Genomic DNA, 16,712 nt, shown 5'->3' with positions numbered 1-16,712 from the left:
GAGGTAAGCAACGATGAAAGGGAATGGATGGAGGGAAAAAGTAAAGGGACCTTACCTATATATCTTAGCAGATGCAGAATAGCCGAGCATTCAGGAGATAGGGAAGAGGATTTTATACATTGAATTTGAGGGTTTTGAGAAATAATGCTTAGACTTAGAGGGTTTAGAAGTAGAATTCGTATTGTAAGGACCAAGTGAGTAGTGCTTGACCCACTCTGCATTAAAGAGACCTACACTATCAGTCAGCTACTATATTATCTTGTACATTATACAGAGGAAACTGTTTTGTCCACTAAAGAGTATGTAAAAAGGTTAGTTCATCCTCAAATCTTAAGCCCAAGTAATGAGCATGTTTCTGATGAATGCGCAACCCCATTGCTGCTTCACCTAATTTTAACACGGCAATGTGAAAATTGATTTTGATATTTAATCAAACTCTGTGGGTGTCACTTATAAATACTTTTGATTTTAATGGTTGTATATATTAAACTACATTCCATCCTTTCACTGTCAATGATCTCGCTTTACTAACAATCTTTGGCTTGGGATTATATGAAACCTATACCAAAAACATGGGCCTATACCTGCCAAACCCCTTTATATCAACAAAGTAAGTTCGGCAATAGTTTCTGATGCATTTGGTCTAGCTGTTTTCTGACAAAACTGTGAGCTCAGTCCAAGATAAATGATTCCGCCTTGCTTCATTTGTGTGAACTCTCTCTTTGGATCATGTCAAACTGTGATTAAGGTCCAAGATTGGCAACGGCCCCTTAAGTAATTAATCAGGAAAAGAACAAGAACCTGAAAGGAGGGATAAATTAAGATATGTTGATAAATTTGCTTTGATCCAGTCTTAAAGGTGAAAGGAATAGTTGCACATATAAATTTGTGGGTTGGTTTAGTCTTTGGGTAACTAAGAACACAAAACAAGATGGGTTTCTCATTAGTTCTTTTGTGCCTGTTCCATCTTATGCTTCTTCTATCGCTCTTGCAATTATTGTAAGTATCATGGCGTCAAGCTTTCATCCAAACTATAGTCCATGTATGGCTTGAAATAGCTATTTAGCCAGAATCCAAATTTTGCCTTTCAAACAAAAGAGCTCTCTCTACATAGAATGATTAGTTTATTACTACATAAAATAGGGTTATGGGAGCTAAACTTAAGCCACATCTAAAGCAAATACAGCTAGAGCTTGATAGAAGGCTTCACTAACTAATTAGTTTCTTCTAACTCAGTAAACTGATTTCTTTGTTGACAGGGCAAATGCAGAAGACCCAGTATCTCCAAGTCCTCCCCAACCTAAGGGTGGTCCAAATGAAGATATGATTTCTTTTGTAGAGAGGGAAAAAGATGGGTTGAATGGGGACTATCCAATACTCCCACCCTATCCCCCAGTGAAGGGAGTCCCAACTGAAGTCAATCCAGGAAGCCTAATAAAAGGCACATCACCCCTTGTTGATAACGTAAATGCAGAATCCCCTTCTAGAGATAGAGGGTATGGCGGGCGCTATCAAGATAATCCGCCATCCCCACCTCCCCCAATCAAAGTGAAGTTCCCAGTACGACCCTAGAAGAGGGGGGAGGGTGGAGGAAGAAAATGTTGGGAATAAGAACAAGAGAACCATCATTTCTGTGGGTTTAGTTTGGTAAGTTGATTGTCATATGATGTAATGTTTAGTCTTATATATGTGCAATAGATATGCTGCACTGATGCCATTCAAAAGATGGATAGATATAAAATGAATAGATTGAACTCAATTCAACAAAAATCAATGAATGAGAATTTTGATATGTCTTATTTTTATGATGAAGCCAAAAGAGGAGGCTGAATTTTTCTTTTCCCTTTTTGGGGAGTGGGAGGAGATTACTGTTAATTTCAAACCATGGATTTCTAAAACAGTCCTAGATGTTCTCTACAGGCTCAGTATAGACTTGAATCTGAATAACTAGTCAAATGGTCGTTGTTCTTGAAGTGTGTATTTAACAATTGGTGCAGATACCAGGTCAGCAAATCTGAGTGGTTAAGTGATGATAAACTACCTCCTTAGACTCTAGGTACCAAAGGGATAAACAGAGTTGATAAGCTGGCTTTAAACCAGACTTGAAGACAGGGGTAGTTCCGTACAAAAATCTGAGAAATTAGGTTATGGATCACTGGAATACATAACAACATGACAGAGGCTTCATTTTGGAAGAGTGCACATACAAATATGCAAGGGTCATGAAAATGACTAGAGTTCTCAAGTAATCATCTATACTATTAGTTATATTTTTGCAGTAAAGGGTTATTGACTGAAACTTGCCAAATGGAAGCAGGATAAGAGTAATTGACTATGAGGATCCATTCTGGGACTGCCATCTCAATCATTAGAGTGAATGCTCATTTGGAAATATCTCTGTGAGGACCCAAGCCTGTCTTGTGTCATTATAATTTTCTTTTTTTCTCTAAACCAGAGTTTATTCATAAGATTTTGATTCCATTTTTGTTCCATCCCTCATTTTTGTCTATTTTTTAGTTCTTTCCATTTTATGGGAACAAGTTTTAATTAGGACAAAGATATATGCCTATTTGTCAATTATCATGCAATGCAAAGCAGGATTTTTGAGCTAAAATTTGGTCCAATCCGATCCAGTCCAATGTGAGTCCATTATAAATGGACCAGGTCTAATCCAATCCAATGAATATTTTGGACCATTTTGGACCGGGCCAATTCAATGTCTGGACTGTCCAATCCATGAAGAGACCTAAAGCATAGAACTTGCAAAGTTTCCACCTTCAGTCGTTTCAATATAAACCTGCTAGAAAATGAAGCCAGCTCTATTCATAATTCATCTCAGGAACAACTTGTTTGACCGGATATTTTTAGTTGAGATAGGAGTACCTCTTTCTAATCTTCTTCAAGAAGCCCATTGAGTGGTTGAGAAAAACTTGTTGTTTTAATGTAAGAGAAGTTCGGCTCTCTGTAATTGGTTCCTTTCTTTTTTTGACTCTCTTCTTCATCATTCACCAAGTTCAGCAATCCACTTTGTCCTCTACTTCATCATGTCTTGAGAAAGTAAAGAAAGACCTGATTAATCAGTTGCAAATAGTAAAACTAGACTCCATTGGACTCTATGGCTCTCACATTATTGGCCAAATTCAAATGATATATTGTCTCTGCAACAGTTTCTTCACATGAGCTTATTGTATGCACAAGCATCAACGCCTTTGAGTCATCACCTAAATCAACAAAGTTAGGTTAGCATTTAGGAGCTCGGTTCAGTTTATACAGTTAAGAAACAAACATCAGATTGAAAAACTTTATCCAGGCATGAAGGCAGTATTCCTTAAGGATTTGAATCAGCTTGATAATTCTGTCCATAAAGAAAGATTAACAAATTTTTTTTCTTCAAAAAAAAAGAAAAATCACCTTCTGATAAGTGAAGAGCAAATGGAGTTGGATTAAGGTATATATGGTCCATGTGTATCGGAAGAAGAAATGGAAAGAATTGTCACAAGTGTGATCCTACTAAAAATATCCACCTGGAAAGGAGAGGAAAAGTCAGAAGAAAACAGAGCTGCTCACTTCCTAAGGAGCCTTCGCATTTGCACTAGTCTTCGGTAGCTGCTCATTTATACCAAGGTCCATCTACAATTTTCTCACTTATGATTTACCATCTGCCTTGCCCCTGATCTCCAATGGTAATTCTAGTTAAGCTAGAGAGATGATATAATATAATTGCCAAACCAAATGAATCCATAGACGCAACAAAAATAAAGAGGCCTCAAAACGCACCAATATGATCTGTTTGACATTTCATTCACATTCATCCACTATGTAGGTATACCCTGCCTCTCTTTTATGTACCATCAGCTACTAGCTTCTGTAAAGTTGAGGACACCGGCATCGGTGAGATTCTTTCCACAGACTCATTTTAATCCTTTGAATAATTTTGTAGTCAAGGTTTAAAACTTTCATACAGGCCAATACGAAGCTGGCTGGGGTGTATCTTGGCTTGCTTTTAATTTTATTCTTTTAGTTTTCTTTTCAAATTGGTTCAGGTCATAACCCGAAACACCCCTATAGGGGCCCACCGATATGAGACGTATCAACCCATACGGCCTGATACAGGATAAAGCACATAGTTAATCCAACAAATAACCTTCAAGTTCACAACATTGGTCTTCTAAATGGGTGTTGATTTTCTAGAGGGCTCCCTTGTAGAGGCTTTGGGGCAAGCATATATACACTACTTATACTTGCACACAGAATGTCTTTAAACATTTCTGATGTTTTGGTGTGTGCTTGTGCATGTTTTTATCATCTGTATGTGATCTAAGAAAGAGGGCTCCCTTGGCTTGATGCTACCATTGACACTTTAAACCTATAACTTCATTTTTTTTTTTTTCTGGAAAGGCTAATTAGGCGCTTACCAAAAGAAACACACAGAAGACCTTGATGTAGGAGGTGGATCTCCTGCCCATGCCTACCCATAATACATCACCCCGGGTGAATTTAGAACATATTCCATTGTATAATACTATACAAAGGATAAGATATTTTTTATGTGTGATTGCGATAAAGATGGGCAAAAGATCCCAACTGGACGTAGAAAGTTATTACCAAATTATAATCTTATCAAATAAATTGCTGGTAATAGAAAGGAATCTGAATCTCCTGAACACAATAACTCTGGTTATATTTACGGTCTACTCACAACACACTATCCCATGTATTGAGAATATATACTATGTAGTAAATTGCTACACGAACGAAATGGGTATGTATGCATGCATGGGGATCAATTGAATTGATGAAGCCAATAAAAAGTATATATAAAAATAGAGAAAAGAAAGAAGTTGAGATGAGGTCATCACTTGCCTCCAATTTCTTCTCCTTCCTGGTGTAAAATAATATCACATAAACTGTTAATTGGAAGAGAAGCTAACATATTGCACAGCTCCACTATACGTGCAACGCCGCTATTGTTGCCATACCTTGTAGACCTTGTATTAATTGTAAGATAAGATATGTGTGTGATTAAAATAATAACACTTGAGCTCTCTTAAATAAGTGGACAGTTAACTATGTGCTGTTGTCCAATCCCAGACTGTAAGATGTTGGCATGCAAGATTAACACATGACACCACACAGTCTAGATAGATCAGAACCATGCATTTAGGTTGTAGACCCCAACCCAAAAGCAACACCTAACCTAATATGAATTTGTCTAGCTACTAGCTACTAGCTCCGTACGTGCATGCATTATTTATTTTTCAACAATTAATGAATAAATTTATGTACAGCTTTCATTGTTCAGACGATAAAAAATTTAAGGCAGATTTTTTATTTCTACCGCAGAGTTATAAATATTTAAAATGTTAAAAACCCCATTTTATACCTTAATTCCCACCCGTAAATTTAGTATCAATTTCGAGCTGACATCCACCCAAACTATTCGGAAGACACGCCACGTGTCTCCAAATCGTAAGAGGGGTTAAGCAATCTCTCGGAGCAAACCGGGTGAAGATCACGGCAACTGCCTTTCACGTTATCCCCTGTCCAGCGAATACGAGCAGGAACGGCGGCAGTGGTCCTAGGTTGTAAATTCGGCCATTCTTCTGGATCTCCATCCTCTTTGTGTACCCAAACCTCCTCCACTTCGCTAGATCCATCACCATGACTCCCATGTTGAAGTAACAGAGTTTTCTGCCCATGAACGTGCTGGAAAACCGCCTGTACGACCAAAAACTCTCCCAGAAGTACTTGGTGAAGTTGGTGTGGCAGTACTCCGGTGCCCCTACTGTTCTAAACCCGAGGCTGGTCGTCCATAATTTCGAAACATCGTCTACTACCACGAGATCAGAATCCAAATATATAACCCGGCGAACGCAGGGCTCGAGAATGTTCGCGAGATAATTCCTGGCGTAATTCAACGGCTGCTCCAGAGCTTGCCTCAACGAAGTGGAGATCAGGTTCCTAACAATCTCCGGATTGAAGAAATAAACTTTGAATTTCAACTGCGGGAACGTAGAACGAACTAGGGTTTCGAGATTGGTCTCCGACTCCGACACGAGAAATGGAAGAAAATGTTCTCGGGACAGAGGGAATGCTGTAGGATAGAGTGAACGGCGGTGATGGAGCCGCGAAGGTACTCAATGTCGAGAGCCAAGGCGATGTGGACAACAGAAGGAAGTAGCACGATTATCCAAATAATACGGCAGTCGGCAGTTCTACTGAAGTTCTCAAACTTTAATATTATCCAAATAATACTTCTGTTGAGCCTAGATGAACTGAAACTCCGTCGAAAAACGAGCTTTGTAAATTAGCACGATTAGCAAAAAAGAATTCAAGTTCTAAAATCACAAAATCTTTTTCTGCATCGTGTAAGATGATTTGAATCCTTCTAAAATAATGAAGTAAGATTTGGTCCGATCTCACTGTTATGTAACATGTGGCAAAAACAATAGCTCGGCAAAAGGGGCCAAGCGTAGGTGGGAACAAGGGGACACTAGCGGACCGAACTCCCTACGGGGGCCCGAACTCACCCTTTGCCCAAAACCAGAGTAATCCGAACTGACCAACTTTGTAACAGCTCAGGATACACCTCGCCGAACTGGCCAACCTTGTAACAGCTCGGGATACACCTCGCCGAACTGGCCAACTTTGTAACAGCTCAGGATACACTTCGTCGACACTAAGGAAGTCCGTGCCCGAGGGCGCCGCGCCTGACTGACTTGGGATCTGACGTTTGGCGGCCGTACTCTAAACGGCCACCTGCCACCGCCACTGACACCGCCATCTCCAATTAGAAAGACGGTTAGGCAGTGACGGTTCTGTCCCAACAGAAAGGACGACGGCCGAATTGACAAGCACAAGGGTAATCATACCCGACCTGACAAGGGCCTCGGGGTGAGTGCACGAAGTGATAATAAGAGCCCCCTGCCCCCCAACAAACAAGGTATGCAAACTTTGCGCTATTTGGTATTACCTTGCTTTTGAAGGATTCTAACTTGAGCTTCGGAGCCTCTACACCGGGTTCCCCCCGGAGCTTCCCCATCTCCTCCGTTTCAGGTTCCCTGCTACCCCGTTCAGAAGCAAGGCCGTGGACAGCTAAGACCGGTCGGATCGCGCTCCATCAATTGGCGCCGTCTGTGGGAACGCTTCAAAAAGCCTCCATCCAAACTTCCATAACCCCTTTTTCTTCAAAAAACCCAACACTCATGGCCTCCTCCAGCAACACCGGACGTGGCACGGAGACAAACGCCACCGGGGAACAACTTCAAGTCCCCGTGGTGTGCGTTGGACAGTTCACCATCCCCCTTTCGGTGGATGGGATCCCCAGCTTGAACGCGCCACAAGCAGTGGCGCCCGTAAACCCTCCCCGGCGCTCCAAACCCGAGTTCCCGCTCACCGAAAACTGATTCGGCGCCCTGGCGGCAGACTACCAGCATTCCGGGCCCATCAAGCTCGGTAACACGGAGGCCAGCAGCGCCAGTACAAGGCCCGCTCAGCAACGAAGGTGCCGGCGAAGTCGCCGAACCGCCACCCGTGTCTTGTCGGAACTCAGAGGCAAAGACACGAGCTCGGAAGAGGTAGGGACTGCCCCGATTCTCTCGGTTCCTTCCCCCCTCACATCAGAACTCTTGGTGGCCCCTTACCCAGAGACTTCAAGCTCCCACCTCTGGACAAGTACGACGGGTCCTTCGACCCCAACGACCACGTTGACGCCTTTCAGTCCCAAATGCACCTCGCCAGGGCCAGCGAATCGTGCATGTGCGTGGCCTTTACCACCACCCTCAGGGGGGTAGCTCGCACTTGGTACAGGAACCTGGCCCCTGGGTCGATAAAGTGCTGGGCCCAGTTCATGCAAGTCTTCACCGCACACTTCGTCACCAGCCAACGATGCCCTAGAACAGAGGAAAGCATCTTCGGAGTAGTCCAAAGAGAAGGAGAATCCATCCAGGACTACATCAAGCGATTCAACGAAGCATGCTTGCAGATACCGCGGTTGGACCCTGTAGTGCAGCTCGCGGCGGCCAAAAGAGGGGTGACGCACAAAGAATTCAAATGGCACATGGTGGCTAACCAGCTCGCAACCGTGGCCGAATTTCTTAAGCTCGCGGATAAGTTCATGAGGACAGAGGAAGAAATCAACCAACGAACCGAAGGCGGGAACGAGAAAAGAAAGAGAGAAGGCGAGCTCTCCAAACCGGTGGACAGAAAAAACCCGACCCGGGAGCTGAAGCTGAACCAGTTGTTCCGGACGAACTACACGCCGTTAAACACGAGGCTGACAGAGATCTTAATGACAATCAAAGACGCCCCGTACGTGAAGTGGCCACCTCGCCTAAAGGGAAATCCGAACGAGAGAAATAAGAATTTGTATTGTAGTTTCCATAGAGACCCTGGTCATAGTACCGAGCAGTGTAATAACCTCCGGGACGAGATAGAGGGGCTCATCCGTCGCGGATACTTGAGAAACTTTGTACAGCACAACAATAATAACAATAAGGCAGGTTGGCAAGAGGAGCACGAAAAGGATGCCCCCGAGTCTAGCAATAGACCTGCCGAACCGTTGCAGCGGTAGCCTCCGGAAGAGAGGCCAGTTCGGGGAACCATCCATGTAATCATGGGAGGTTCGGTGGTAGTGGGGTGTACCTCGGCAGCAGCCCGGACTTCAGTTCGCGAAGCGGCCCTCGAAGAACGGAACCCCCCAAAGAGACCAAAGATCGAAGAACCAATCTTCTTCACGGAGGATGACGCGCGAGGGGTCCACTACCCCCATGATGACGCGCTTGTCATTAAACTAAGGATCAGCGACTTCGAGGTCAGACGCATACTCGTAGATTCGGGCAGCTCAGCGGACATCCTCTTCAAATCAGCATTTGACCAGCTGCAGTTACAGAGGAGCGAGTTGAAGCCCGCGAACACTCCCCTGGTGGGTTTCAGCGGAGAGGAAGTCAGGCCCCTCGGAAAAATAACCGTCCCTGTGGAAGTCGGCACATGGCCTTGTGCAGTCAGACTCAACCATGATTTCCTGGTAGTCGCGACCCCCTCCCCATACAATGCCATAATAGGGCGGCCGATCACGCATATCCTACGGGCGGCGGTCTCCACCTACTATTTGGCCATGAAGTTCTCTACGGACTTCGGTGTAGGGGTAGCGTGGGGCGACCAGCTCGAGTCCCGCAAGTGTTATGTTGCCGCCCTGAAGGGAAAAACCAAGGCGGCCGACGACCTCGAACTGGAGCGGCCTGCGGAGCAAGGTGAGGAACGAGCTTCGCCCATAGAGGAAACGGTCGCAATCCCGACTTCGGCTATGGACCCAGCTCGCACACTTCAGATCGGAGCTTCCATCGAGGATCCCCTACGAACCGAACTGGTGAGTTTTTTACTTCAAAATTTAGATATTTTTGCCTGGTCCGTGGCCGACATGCCCGGCATTAGCCCCATACTGATAACTCACAAACTTAATACTGACCCTGTAGTAAGACCCGTTAGACAGAAGAAACGCAACTTAGCTCCGGAATGCTGGAGGGCGGTCGACGAGGAGGTCGAGAAACTCCTCGCAGCAAACTTCATAAGGGAAGTCCATTACCCGAGCTGGGTGGCCAACCCGGTGTTGGTAAAAAAGGCAAACGGCAAGTGGCGCATGTGCGTCGACTACATCGACCTGAACCGAGCTTGCCCGAAAGATTGCTTCCCCCTCCCCAGAATTGACCGCCTAGTGGACGCGACCTCGGGAAATGAGTTGCTAAGCTTCCTGGACGCCTACTCGGGCTACAACCAAGTCAGGATGGACCCATCCGATGAGGAAAAAACCAGCTTCATAACCGAGTTTGGCCTGTATTGCTACAAGGTCATGCCCTTCGGACTAAAAAATGCCGGGGCGACTTTCTAAAGACTTGTAAATAGGCTATTTCGGCCCCTGATTGGCACGAAGATAGAGTGCTATGTAGATGACATGGCCGTCAAGACTCAGTTTTCACAAGAATTAATACAAGACTTAGATTTTGTCTTCCGAATCCTGCGTCAGTTTAGCATGAAATTGAACCCCAACAAATGTGTCTTCGGCGTCACCTCGGGAAAGTTCCTAGGGTACATTGTCAATCGGTGCGGTATTGAGGCCAACCCGAACAAAATAAAAGCCATTCTAGATATGAGACCACCTCGGAAAGTAAAAGAGGTTCAGAGGCTAAACGGCCGCATAGCCGCTCTAAGCCGCTTCATGTCCAAATCAGCAGACTACTGCCTACCCTTCTTCAAGGCAATCAAAGGCAAAGGGTTCGAGTGGACCCAGGACTGCCAGCTCGCGTTCGACGAGCTAAAAGGTTACCTCGCTAGTGTGCCAACCTTAGCCCGGCCCGAGGTGGGCGAGGTCTTAGAACTATACCTCTCGGCAAGCAACGAGGTGGTCAGTTCGGTACTAATAAAAGAAACAGACCGGGTCCAGCGACCCATCTATTATGTTAGTAAAATTTTGCAGGGAGCAGAGGCAAGGTACCCGCAGATAGAAAAACTAGCATACGCCCTAGTGACAGCAGCTCGAAAACTCCGCCCATACTTCCAGGCTCACACCGTCATCGTCCTGACTGACAAACCTCTGAGACAAGTTTTACTCAAACCCGAGGTTTCCGGTCGACTGACGAAATGGGCCATCGAACTCAGCGAGTACGACCTCCAGTACAAACCAAGAACCGCTATTAAGGCCCAAGCTTTGGCAGATTTTATCGCCGAGTGCACTTTCAGCCACGAAGTCCCACAGGTCAAGCCCGAGGTCCCCAGTTCGGGCGAACCCAGAGCTCCCGAGCCCATAGAGTCTGAACCCCGTGAAGTAGCAGCCAGTGTGGCATCTCTCCTGGTCAGGCGAAGCACGAACTGGGATGAGGAGCCCTGGATCCTTCACGTGGATGGTTCCTCGAACCGGCAAGGCAGCGGAGCTGGAATAGTCTTGTGCGACCTGGGCGGCACAAAATTAGAATACGCACTACGCTTTGAGTTCGCGGCATCCAACAACGAGGCAGAGTACGAAGCACTGATCACCGGGCTGGACCTAGCACGAAAGGTAAAGGCAAAACACTTGGTCATCTGTTGCGATTCTCAGCTCGTGGTCAACCAAGTTACAGGCGAGTATGAAGTACGCGAGCTCTCCATGATCGCATATTTGGCCAAAGTAAAAGAAGCCCTGCTCAACTTCCAGTCACACTTCATCAGGCAAATCCCGAGGCCAGAGAACACAGAGGCCGACACCCTGTCTCGGTTAGCCAGTACAAGTCACAACAACATGAGAACTGTTTACATAGAGGACTTACCTCGGCCTAGTATTCTCGGGGGAATAGAGGAGGTCGCTCCCGTCTTGGAGGCAGAGCCGAGCTAGATTGACCCACTCGCGAGCTTCTTGATAGACGGAACCCTCCCCGCAGAGCGCAATGCGGCCAAGAGGGTGCAGCGCCAGGTAGCCAAATACGTCATAATAGATGAACGGTTGTACCGACGGTCCTACACGCTCCCTTACTTGTGTTGCCTGCGACCTGTCGAAGCCGAGTTCGTACTCCGCGACACTCATGAAGGCCTGTGCGGCGGACACTTGGGGGGCAGAGCACTCGCCCAAAAAGCACTTCGACAAGGATACTACTGGCCAACGATGAAGGCAGAAGCTGTCGAGCTCGTTAGAAAATGCGACAAGTGTCAGAAGCACGCCAATATCCACCATCAACCTGCCTCCAACCTCAAATACCTCGCCAGCCTGTGGCCCTTTGCACAATGGGGCATCGACCTCCTAGGGCCATTCCCACCAGCAACAGGTGGAAGAAAATTCTTAGTTGTTGCAGTAGATTACTTTACGAAGTGGATAGAAGCCGAACCTCTGGCAACTGTTACGGCTTGAAACATACAGAACTTCTTTTGGAAGAACATAGTATGTCGCTTCGGGTTACCTTGGGTACTAATCTTCGACAACGGCAAGCAGTTCGAGGATATCAAGTTCCAAGAATGGTGCCAGAGCATGGGGATTCGGCAAAACTTCACGTCAGTCGTGCACCCGCAGGCGAACGGTCAGACGAAAGTAATGAACAGAGCCATCCTGCGCAGACTGAAAGCACGTCTGGATCGAGCTAAGGGATTGTGGGCCGAAGAGCTACCAAGTGTCTTATGGGCTCACCAAACTACCGAAAAAACCACCACGGGAGAAACCCCCTTCAACCTCACCTACGGCACTTAAGCAGTGATCCCGACAGAAATCGAAGTACCAACATTGCGATTAGAAACATACGACGATCGGACGAAAGGAGACGAGTTACGTACCAACCTTGACCTATTGGACGAGGTAAGGGACCTCGCGTACATCCGAACAACGGCATACCAGCAACAGGTAGCTCGCTACTACAATAGTAGAGTAAAGCAACGAAGCTTCCGAGTCGGCAACCTGGTCCTTCGTAAGATTATGGTGCCCGAACCCGGCGTGGGCAAGCTTGGACCTAACTGGGAAGGGCCCTATAAAGTAAAAAGAGCGCTCGGGGGGGCATACGAACTCGAAACCTTGGAAGGCAAACAAGTACCTCGAGTGTGGAACATCATGAACTTAAGGCGATACTACCTATAAACCACCAAGCGAAGTGGACGAAATTAGGTCCTATGTGCCACGATGCAAGCTAAGAGAAACCTTGACCTAAACAAGCAAAGAAGTCGAGCATATTATCAGCTCGGCAAAAAAAACTAGTTCGCGGTAGAACAGATCGCGGAAGTATAATAACCCAAACAAAGAATCAGTTCGGGGAAAAAGAACACGGGCAAAAAGACTATCTATTCCATTGCAAGAAACAGGAGTACATTGGTCATCAGAAAGGGCTTACAAAAAAAAAAATTACATGCCCGGAGCCACCTCTTCGCCATCAGAAGGCACTTCAACAACACCTGAAGGCCCTACCTCTCTTCCAGAGTCTGGCTCGCCATCGGCAGCATTGGCCATCTCTTGAGTTATACGCAAAGTGGATTTGGCACTTACATCGAGGTCAGGGTACGTATTCCGGATCATCCACCTGCTCAACTTGAACCCCCTCTTGTAAGAATCCACCATCAGATCATCAAAACGCGGAGAGGCAATGTAGTCCTCAACTGCCTTCTTCTTGGCGTCTTCAATGCCTTGGGAAAAAATCTGTGTTCTCTCCGTGATGTCCTCCTGAAGATATTTGACTTGATGCTGCAAATCCAACTTCAAGTCCGCCATATGCTTGACAAGTACCCCCATGGCCTCAGCATCACGCTGAGACCTTGCCTGCCTGGCCCTCGCGACGCGAGCAGCCTCTTCAGTAGTGTAAGTAGCTGTCTCAGCAGCCCGGGTATTTGCCTCTACAGCACGGAAAGCTTCTTCAGCAGCATGAGTGGCAGCCTCAGCAGCTCACTCCTGTCGCGAGCTCCTCTCCACTTGGGCCACCAAGGCATGAATTGAAGAATTCACTTACCAAAAGAAACAAGTGAGCAATAACAACAGAAGCAACAGAATGAAAAAGGAAGACGAAATCTAACTTACCACCATGGCATGTGTTACGGCGCGACAAGCGACCTGATTCAAGGGAAGATCAGTCTACGCCGCGATCTCCTCAGGGAAAGTAGCGTCCCTACTCTTCTGAAGAGCGTAGTTCGGCGTCAACACGCTCCTGAACTCCCCTTGAGCTCCCGAGACCGAGGGCCCAGCCCGCATATGAGCAGACCCGGAGTGAGCAAGAGCACTTGAGTATTTGGGAGCGCCCGTATGAGTGGTCTCAGCGTAAGGCGCCCTAGCAGTTTCATGCATCGGTGGAGTCACTTCGGGCTCCCTGGGCAGATCCTCCAGCGTGTGGTCTGGAACTTGGGGCTCCTCATCCAGGGGCAGCTTGGTACGAGTTCGCTTGGCGACCCGCTTCCTCCTCTTCATACCTTGGAACAGACTCCCCCCACGAGTTCTCTCCACGTCCATCACACCTGTAGAAACGAGTTTGACATCAAAAAAATGAAAAGAACAGAGCAAGCAAGAAACCGCATAGCTAGAAACCTACCCGAACTCAGGCCGACCGCAATAAGTTTGGCCTCCGTTAAGTAGTGGTGGCACTTTAAACCTTGTCGTGCCCATTGCCGGAGGCCCTTCACCGTCTCTTTATCGAGAGTCACGCCTAAATCAGGAGCAGTCTCACCCCACCCGGTCTGAAAGGGCCATCCTTGTACACTTCGCACGCCGAAGTAGTCCCGCTTCCACGCCGGGACCTTATTAGGAAGATTGTGCAGAAGCTTAAAACCCTGGCGAGGAGAAAGGTAATATGCCCGTCTTCCCCCAAGAAGAGAACCCGCCTGTCTCTTGAGCATCAAGGTAGAGGAGAATATCTCTAAGTCCAAGGGGAAGTTCTGCTCGCAAAAAAGGGAAACTATCCCCATCAGGTTTCGAATAGAGTTCAGATGAAGTTGGCCAATGGTGACACCGAATTGGTTTATGACTTCGACGAGAAGGGGATGGAAAGGAAGTCGCAACCCCGCAGTGAGCTGCTCTCGAAAAATCATGATCTCGTCAGGACTGTGTTCCCAAGGAAAGCTACCCGACGGAATAAAATATGTATACCCCCCAGGAAGGTTGTAAGACATAAGTATGGATTGAAGCCCCTCAGGCATCATGGTCGAAGGACCAAACCTGTCTAGCATCCGACCTCGGCGGGAGGTAGACGCCAAACTACCCGAAGCGGCTCGGCCTACTGGTTCATAGTCCTCAAGTTCCACCTCAGGATCACTAAGGCAGTCGGGGGACACGACTCGGTTGGTGGAACCTACGTCGGCCCTACTTGAAGAATCGTCTGAGCTATCAAAGCTAGACATTGGGGAAAAGATGGATTCAGGAAAGTACTCACTGGAAGAAAGTTTGAAGGCTCCGGAGACTGGAACAAGCCAAAGAACTGTGAAGGCTATATAACCAGCCTTGACGCGAGCTAGAAAAAACTTGGACGCGAGCTGAAAGGTTGGACGCGAGCTTAGTAGACAAACCACAGAAGTGACAAACCGACTGGGGTCCCCCACTATTTATAGCTACAGTAACCAAGAATCGACCGTGCAGATCGAAGACAATCCGACGGACCACGTTTTCATTGACCGCACGTCCCATAAGGTCGAGACGTGATTGGCGCACATCTTTCCGAAAAAAGCGAAACGTCAGCGCACGTCTTTTTGAAACCAACGTCGCTTCGACACGCGTCCTTCCGAAACTAATGCGCCGCACGTCTCCCTGACAGTCGCCCGTGCACGTACAGCAGTGGCACGCCTTTTTTTTACCCGCTGTCACGTCCCAGCGGCGCGAATTTTTGAAATTTAAAATGCGCGCTGTCGCAACCATCAACACTCTTGAGTAGGCACGTTTCCATCCTCCTCGGAAACCGAAAGAACCCTGGAAAAAGCAACTCGCGCAATCAAGATTCGAAGGACGGGACAAATCCACCTGCTACCTCGTGAAACTCCCCGCACCATGGCAAGACCCTTGGCGCGAGGAGTGGGGGGCAATTGATGAAGGAAGATTTGGCCCGACCTCACTGTTACGTAACATGTGGCAGAAACAACAGCTTGGGAAAAGGGGCCAAGCCTAGGCGGGAACAAGGGAACACCAGCGGACCGAACTCCCTACGGGGGGCCCGAACTCACCCTTTGCCCAAAACCAGAGTAATCTGAACTGGCCAACTTTGTAACAGCTCGGGATACACCTTGCCGAACTGGTCAACCTTGTAACAGCTTGGGATACACCTCGCCGAACTGGCCAACCTTGTAACAACTCGGGATACACCTCACTGAATTGGCCAACTTTGTAACAGCTCGGGATACACTTCGCCGAACTAACCCACTTTGTAACAGCTCGGGATACACTTCGCCGAACTGACCCACCTTGTAACAGTTCGGGATATACCTCGCCGAACTGACCTGCCCTATAGATACCTCCGAGCTCAAGACTTTGCCTCACTCAGCACTCCGCATCACCTTCTGGGCACCAAACCAAACAAGTCGTACCATGCCTGACACTAAGGAAGTCCGTGCTCGAGGGCACCGCGCCTGACTGACTTGGGATCTGACGTTTGGCGGCCGCACTCTAAACGACCACCTGCCACCGCCACTGACACCGCCATCTCCAGTTAGAAAGATGGTTAGGCAGTGACGGTTCTGTCCCAGCAGAAAGGACGACGGCCGAATTGACAAGCACAAGGGTAATCATACCCGACCTGACAAGGGCCTTGGGGTGAGTGCACGAAGTGATTATAAGAGCCCCTGCCCCCAACAAACAAGGTATGCAAACTTTGCGCTATCTGGTATTACCTTGCTTTTGAAGGATTCTAACTTGAGCTTCGGAGCCTCTACACCGGGTTCCCCCCGGAGTTTCCCCATCTCCTCCGTTTCAGGTTCCCTGCTACCCCGTTCAGAAGCAAGGCCATGGACAGCTAAGACCGGCCGGATCGCGCTCCATCATAAACTAAGGTTGATGATATTAAAATTTCATGTAAATTGTTGAAATCCCTCCGCCATGATGATTATTTATTGCCCACGGTAATAATTGTGCAGTCGCCGTCGGATAAATAGAGAGAAAGAGCGTAAAGTTCATCACAAAAAAGGAGAGGCGTTTTACTTTAACCCTTCATCCGATTCAGAGACACGTGTTTTTCCAATGCGGGAACGTTGCCTGGGCGCAGTGCGCCAAGACCGAAGCCGAACTCAACCGTCGATCTCCCTTT

At 47.3% G+C, this 16,712-nt stretch overlaps 1 pseudogene across 1 annotated transcript; it reads right to left on the bottom strand.

The window, feature by feature from the left end:
• Positions 1-444: 444 nt before the first annotated feature.
• Positions 445-6,307, bottom strand: LOC148855268 (putative galacturonosyltransferase-like 7 pseudogene; annotated as a pseudogene). The gene is made up of 4 exons (XR_016112984.1): positions 5,384-6,307; positions 3,412-4,988; positions 2,884-3,221; positions 445-801 (listed from the first exon to the last, which is right to left on the bottom strand). The product of XR_016112984.1 is annotated as a putative galacturonosyltransferase-like 7 pseudogene (transcript).
• Positions 6,308-16,712: the final 10,405 nt, after the last annotated feature.

This window comes from Nelumbo lutea, chromosome 4 (assembly GCF_056320005.1).
Source record: "Nelumbo lutea isolate HS-2025 chromosome 4, American lotus-T2T, whole genome shotgun sequence".
Classification (NCBI taxonomy): domain Eukaryota; kingdom Viridiplantae; phylum Streptophyta; class Magnoliopsida; order Proteales; family Nelumbonaceae; genus Nelumbo; species Nelumbo lutea.
The sequence above is the reverse complement of the archived record's forward strand: the minus strand, read 5'-3'. Positions and strand labels throughout refer to the sequence as shown.